General features: G+C 47.0%; 1 long non-coding RNA gene across 1 annotated transcript; it reads right to left on the minus strand.

Annotated features, from left to right (window-relative positions):
• Window positions 1-1,285: 1,285 nt before the first annotated feature.
• On the minus strand, window positions 1,286-5,612 carry LOC306922521. The gene is made up of 5 exons (XR_013789935.1): window positions 4,560-5,612; window positions 4,076-4,317; window positions 3,802-3,934; window positions 3,467-3,659; window positions 1,286-1,401 (listed from the first exon to the last, which is right to left on the minus strand). It is a non-coding gene; the product is annotated as an uncharacterized lncRNA (long non-coding RNA).
• Window positions 5,613-6,791: the final 1,179 nt, after the last annotated feature.

Consider the following 6,791-nt stretch of genomic DNA (forward strand, 5'->3'; position numbering starts at 1 on the left):
TGCAGACTTTTCACACAAGCAAACGCACTTTAGGGCTTACAAATCCAATAGAAAGGTCTACTGACATGTTTGCAACATTACCTAATAGACGAGGACGAGCCCAGCCAGTCCCAGTCTCTCCTGTCAGTGCCAGCCAGGGAGCGAGGTCCACAGCCTGCTGAACGTGGTAAGATGTACAGACAAGACATTGACATTTAGAAATGCAACAAAAGAAAATCAAGCTCAATATCATATGATTAAACTTCTTCATAGTTGCCAGTCGCAGCACACCTGCTGGCACCAGCCAAACAGCAGGGCCGAGTTGGGCAGCAGACATCAGACCCATCACCCCTGGACCCGGGTCTGGGTATATGCAGTCCCCAGCTGGACCCGGGTCTGGGTATATGCAGTCGCCAGCTGCTGAAAGTGGTAAGGTGTAAAAGACAGTCATTGACATTTACAAATGCAACAAAACTATTCTAGCACAATATCATATTATGATTAAACTTTACGTCACTGCAGCCTGTTCCAAAAGACGAGGGAAAGGGTCCAGTCGGGCAGCAGGCCACAGACAGGCCACGGTACCTGGGTACCAGGCAGGTCACCGGCCCATGCTGTACACAGCTGCTGAAAGTGGTAAGACATTCCAAATGAAGCCATTTCCATTTAAGAATCTAACCCAAAAACAATTCAAGGTCTATATCATATTGTGATTAAAACTTACTTCATAGAGGTCAGTCACACCAGCCACACTGCCACCAGCTGTGCAACAGCGAGAGGCAGAGGCAGAGGCAGAGGCAGAGGCAGAGGAGGGTCCAACCAGCAGTCTGCTGGACATCCGACTGGCCCACAGGCCTCTGCAGGGTCGGCCAACCAGCAGTGGTCCAGTCATATGACTGGTGACCAGTCCGGTCATCTGACTGGACCACAGGCCTCTGCTGTGGTTGAGCAGAGGTCTGTGCTGCCATCGGCTAGTGGAAATGGTAAGATCTTTAGACAACTCATTGGGATTTGCAAGTCAAACACCAAAAAATACAAGCTCTATATAATGCTATTAAATCTTACTTCATAGCAGGCAGTCACACGTACAGGAACTGGAACCCTGCCACCAGGAGCCATCAGGTCGGACCACCAGCCTCTGTTGGTCCGACAGTGGAAAGTGGTAAGAGTCATAAACACTTGTACAAAGCCAAGACAAAAACAACTCAACTGTGTGTGACTATAGTCAGATTTGACATGATGGTTGTGTAATACAATACAAAATCAATTTCAGGTCAATGTAATAAATGGTTGAACCTTTGTTGAATAGGATCCAGTCAGCAGCAGCAGACGGCCTCTGGGTCTGGGCAGGGTGCAGGGGCAGAACAGCAGCCCAACGCCTTCGAGCGTGACGTTCTGCACCAGCTGCGGGATGGACGGGACCTGCAACCCGACACCCACCATTTCGTTTATTTTATAGGCCATGAGATGGACAAGCTCACCCCCAGGTCCAAAAACAGCCTTCGCCTGGCCATACACCAGGCACTGGCAGAGGCACAAAACCGCGACCAAAGGGAACCAGACAATTCTGACTGACATGACTGACATGACTGACATTTTTTCTTTTTTTGGTGGCTTTCGCCTTTATTTTATATTTGTTATGGAGGGACAGACAGTAGGCTGACAGGAAATGGGGAGAGAGATGGGGGGGGATGACATGCAGTAAAGGCCGAGCCCGCGGCACACTGCCAGACTGGATTACCAGCCAAGGTGCCTGGACCACTGAGCCATGGCCCAGGCCTTCTTTTTTTATGTATTTTGATGTATTACCATGTATTTTTTATTTGTGTATTACCATGTATTTTTCCAGAATCTATTTATATGTTAATGTTCCAATTATGACTATTATTATTTAATGTGGAAATGGAAACCCTTATTTGACGTTTTTTTTAAATCTTTTTTTCGTCAAAAAATAAAAATCGGCAGAGGGGTGGCTAGACTGACTGGTTCACGAGTGAGAGAGAGAGTGTGTGTGTGTGTGTGTGTGTGTGTGTGTGTGTGTGTGTGTGTGTGTGTGTGTGTGTGTGTGTGTGTGTGTGTGTGTGTGTGTGTGTGTGTGTGTGTGTGTGTGTGGTTACTCCCTCTGTCCGTAGCCTGAAAAGCATGCCTTCTCCTTTTTTTAAATGAGCCTATAAGTGACTATTAAATGTACTCACTGTTTTTCTTCACAGATATTTGATAATATCCAAAAACAAAACAACCTTCTGTTGTAGTTGGTCAGTGAAATAATCTTCCACAGGAATAGCCTATTCTGTCAATAGATCAATTTCAAAACTTAAGGGTTACACAGCAGACGACTGAAAATCGAGCATTTTCTATAGCCATTGCTGATCCATTCGTCCTAAATGACTTTGCATCAACGATTATGACATGTTTTTCAATGGCTATTTGTTAATGTTGTTGGGTCACATGAAAGTGAGCATTTTCTACGTACTTCACTATGGGAGACCATTTGCACCAAGTGTTACAATATCATAATTACCAAGTGACTCAGGAGGTGGAGTGGCCGTCTTGGAATTGGAAGGTTCCCCGTTCCATCCTCTTGCTGGCTGTTGTATCAACTTTCTCTGATGAACGTACTCACTATGTGACAGCAGCGGTGAGGGGCTATGGTATGAGGAAGCTTTTGGAAATGGAGTGATAGACAATTCCAGTGCAAAGATATCTGTAAGAGAGGTACACAATCATCAATGTTAACAAGCATGGTTAATAATTATAGTTCAGGTGTACATGGATTAGAGCAAAAATAAAATGCCAGTGAAATCGTGTTGAAAGAAGCGTCCCATATGCTAGTGGCGTATCCTACACAATGAACAATATTCACAATGATGATGTTTTAGTATCATAAATAGTATTGCTGCTGTTCTACATTCTGGAAGCCAGACGAAGGCCTGTGAACCAATAGTTCAATCCACCTACTGTGTCAAGCATAGTAGGAGTGCCATACCAGGTTGATATAGTTAACCAATTCAGGACGGAAACCCCTTTTGGTGTTTTAAGCATTATGTTATACTTTAGCCCATTTTGGGCGGGAACCCCTTTTGGTGTTTTAAACATTATGTTATAATTTAGCTATTGAAAAATAGCAGATCTACAAGCTCATAACGAGGCACTTGGTGCTGTGCTACAAGCTTGTTGATCTGCTGTTTTTGAGAATTTGTGAAAATGTGGTGCAAATTTGGAACTTTCAGAGCAAATGTTTTTAACTCAAATGTTTGCTTCTGGGGGGTTCGTGGAACAACCTATTTTGAGATGGGGGTCGGCGGCCAAATACTTATAATTCTAGGGGTCGTTGACATGAAATAGTTTCAGGACCACTGACATAGAAACATAGGTTTTTCAGAAAACTGTCATGATTTAGAAAACATTTTGTAGAATCGAGCTGAAGTCTTAATGGGTTAATTTGCAAGGAGTGCACATATGACAGCACAGTATCACTGTATCTCACCGACGCATGGCCAGCTTTGTAGCCTGTAGGCTAGATAAGGCTGTCTGGTACTGGGAGTTCCACTGGTCCAGGTCAGAGAGCCTGGAGAAGGCCGTCTGGTACTGGGAGATCCACTGGTCCAGGTCAGACAGCTTGCCCTGGATGGCCTCCTGCACCGTCCGCTGGCGTCTGCAGCTGGGTGTGGTCAGAGTACCTGCACACATGTTCACACATATTTTTATAATCTCAGGACATACAGTAGCATATCTGCAGTGGCTGGGGAGGTGGTATCCAACCACAGCAGTATATCCAATCTTACTAACAGAGCTACACAGGCAGACACATAATTTCCTGACCTTTGCTCTAGAGATTAGGTGGTCTGGTCCCTCCAGGAAGGCCTCATCTTTGAGCAGCTTGGCCTACATCTTATCCACTTGGCACAGCACTTCCTGCAGGGCCAGGTACTCCTCCACTGACTCCTTCAACATTCTGCAGAGATAGGTGGACATGAATCAAAGACAGCAGATGTACAAGCTCACAGTTTGAGCAATGTTTGCACTGAGCAATGACAGTGGGGAATCGGAGAATACAGATTATTACATGTTACTAATGCTTTAACAGGGACGTTACCTCGGATGATAGTTTATTTTGTAGCTGCACTAGGAATCCTTTGGTTTGCCAGCGTGACGTAGGTCAGCTGGGGAAGTAGGAGGAATAGTGTGTAGCTCCTACATGTGTTACTTGCTCATGGGGACACTGCTCACTGTAGACTGATCATCAACTTCTCGTGTCAAATCAGCTGTGATGAGGGACTTTGGTATGTGGACGCTTTTGCAAATGTAGTGATATATTAATTACCAGTGGCATGGTGTCTGGATAAGAGGAAGACAAAAATCAATCACAATGTTAACACACAATCAGAAATGACATGTAACAACTTAGTTCAGGTATATATAAACTCAGTGAACCTCTGCATGTGTATACTGATTTCAGTGATAGGTGGACATTAAGCAAAGAGAGTATATGTCCAAGCTCAAGTGTGTTCAATAATGATAGTGGGGAGATTGAAAATGCATATTATTACATGTTACTACTGCTTCACAGGGACATTTACCTGGGATCATAGTGTCATCTGTCACTGCATATATATTTCCATTGGTCAATCCTACGGTTCACTGCAGCTCAACAATCAGTGTGAGGGGTGTCTATGAACTCCGCGTTTAAAGGCTTGAAGGCCATTGGCTGTGATGGAGTCAAGTACATGCTCTGGTAGGCTGTTCCACCCACAGACAGCTGTGTGGAGAAAGGTTCTGTCCAATGTGCGTGTATTGGAGCCTAGGGGGGTGTGTTGGAGCTGTGCCATATAAGGTGGGTGTTTCGCCATCTGATGTATGGTGGAGGGAGCATGTCCTGGAGGTCCCTAGGGCGGGGGGGCATTTTGTAAAGGACTGTAGCAGCAGCAACGTGTTGGCTGATGGAGAGTGTTGTACTGGCAGTGTCCTCCTGGTCAACTCAAATTATTTTGAGAGCCTTCCTCTGAATATTTTCAAGTAGACTGAGATTTGTAGGTGGAGCACTCATCCAGCTGAGTGAGGCGTACTCCATGACACTGTGGACCTGTAGCTTGTAGACAGTTGCTCGGCTCTGGGGGTGAGTTTACTGCATGGCCACTGTCCTCAGTGCTGTTAGCTTCTGACCGGGCCGGATGGAGATTTTGGTCAGGTGTTGTCAACCAAGACAGCTTTTGGTCTATTTTGACACCCAGGATGTCAAGCTCATTTGTGGTGGTCATCCACTGTCAGTTGAAATGAGGGATGTCATGTGTACATTCACTTTCGGGAGGATACCTTTGCGTTTGCATCACATGGGGAGACGGGCACACAGACAGCCATCAAGCAGTCATTAACAGATGTGGGTCAGGATCCAGTCGCATAGAGTCCAAGAATAGTCGGGGCTCAATGCTGCTGCAGCCTTCAGATCCAGCTGTTGTGATGCCCCTGGAAAGTCAGCATGTGTCTGGTCCTCCGTAGAGGTGTTTGTTGGATCGCACTTCGTCTGGAACCTCCCCCTTGAGCTTTCCGCCATGGGTGACCCTACCAGGAGCAAAGCTCCCGACGGCATAGCTCTCAGGTTCATTGGAACTCACAAGCTTCTCCACCACTACAAGGTGACGATCCAAGGAGAAGACAAATTAAATGGAGAAGAAAGTGGAACCTCCCCCTTGACCTTACCGCCATGGGTGACCCTGGACGGCATCGCTCTCAGGTTCGTTGGAACTCACAATCTTCTCCTAACTAAAAAGGACAAAAAAGAAGAAAATGGAACCTCCCCCTTGACCTTACCGCCATGGGTGACCCTGGACGGCATCGCTCTCAGGTTCTTTGGAACTCACAATCTTCTAACTAAAAAGGGCAAAAAAGAAGAAAATGGAACCTCCCCCTTGACCTTACCGCCATGGGTGACCCTGGACGGCATCGCTCTCAGGTTCTTTGGAACTCACAATCTTCTAACTAAAAAGGACAAAAAAAGAAGAAAATGGAACCTCCCCCTTGACCTTACCGCCATGGGTGACCCTGGACGGCATCGCTCTCAGGTTCTTTGGAACTCACAATCTTCTAACTAAAAAGGACAAAAAAAGAAGAAAATGGAATCTCCCCCTTGACCTTACCGCCATGGGTGACCCTGGACGGCATCGCTCTCAGGTTCTTTGGAACTCACAATCCGTTCACTAAAAAATAAACAAAAACAAAAAAAAAGACACAGGGGATTACAAATGGCGATCCTGCCACGGCACCGCACCGGCTGGAGAGTTAAAGTACTCCCTGAAAGTGTTTTGCACTTGGAGACCATCAAAGTTCCTCCTGACTCCTCCCCCTGCAGCATGGGAAGGCTCCACTGGAGGCATGTGGGCTGCGTCCTGCTGGCCCCATTTGATGAAGTTGTGGAGGACGGTGGTAGCCTTCACAACCTTCTCAGCGTGGTCAGGGGTGAGCTCGATGACTCCGTGGTACACCCTGAACTTTGTCACCAGCACACCAAAGGCACTCTCCACAACATGCCGTGCACGGGACAGCCGGTAGTTGTAGATGCGGTGGGAGTCCGTGCGGAGAGACTGACGTGTGTATGGGCGAAGCAGGTTCTGGCGCAGAGGGAAAGCCAAATCCGCCACAAACGCGTACGGAAGTGGCCCCAGGTACTCAGCATTTTGGAGCGGGGCATCATCGGGAAGGTCCAGTGTACCCCTCGTCAGAGCCCGCCCAAAATGAGACACCGCAAGTACCCCACCGTCACTGCCACCCCCATACGCACCTACGTCCACCACACGGAACAGGCCAAGAGCATCCAC

This window comes from Electrona antarctica (genome assembly GCF_951216825.1).
Source record: "Electrona antarctica genome assembly, chromosome: 1".
In the NCBI taxonomy this organism is placed as follows: domain Eukaryota; kingdom Metazoa; phylum Chordata; class Actinopteri; order Myctophiformes; family Myctophidae; genus Electrona; species Electrona antarctica.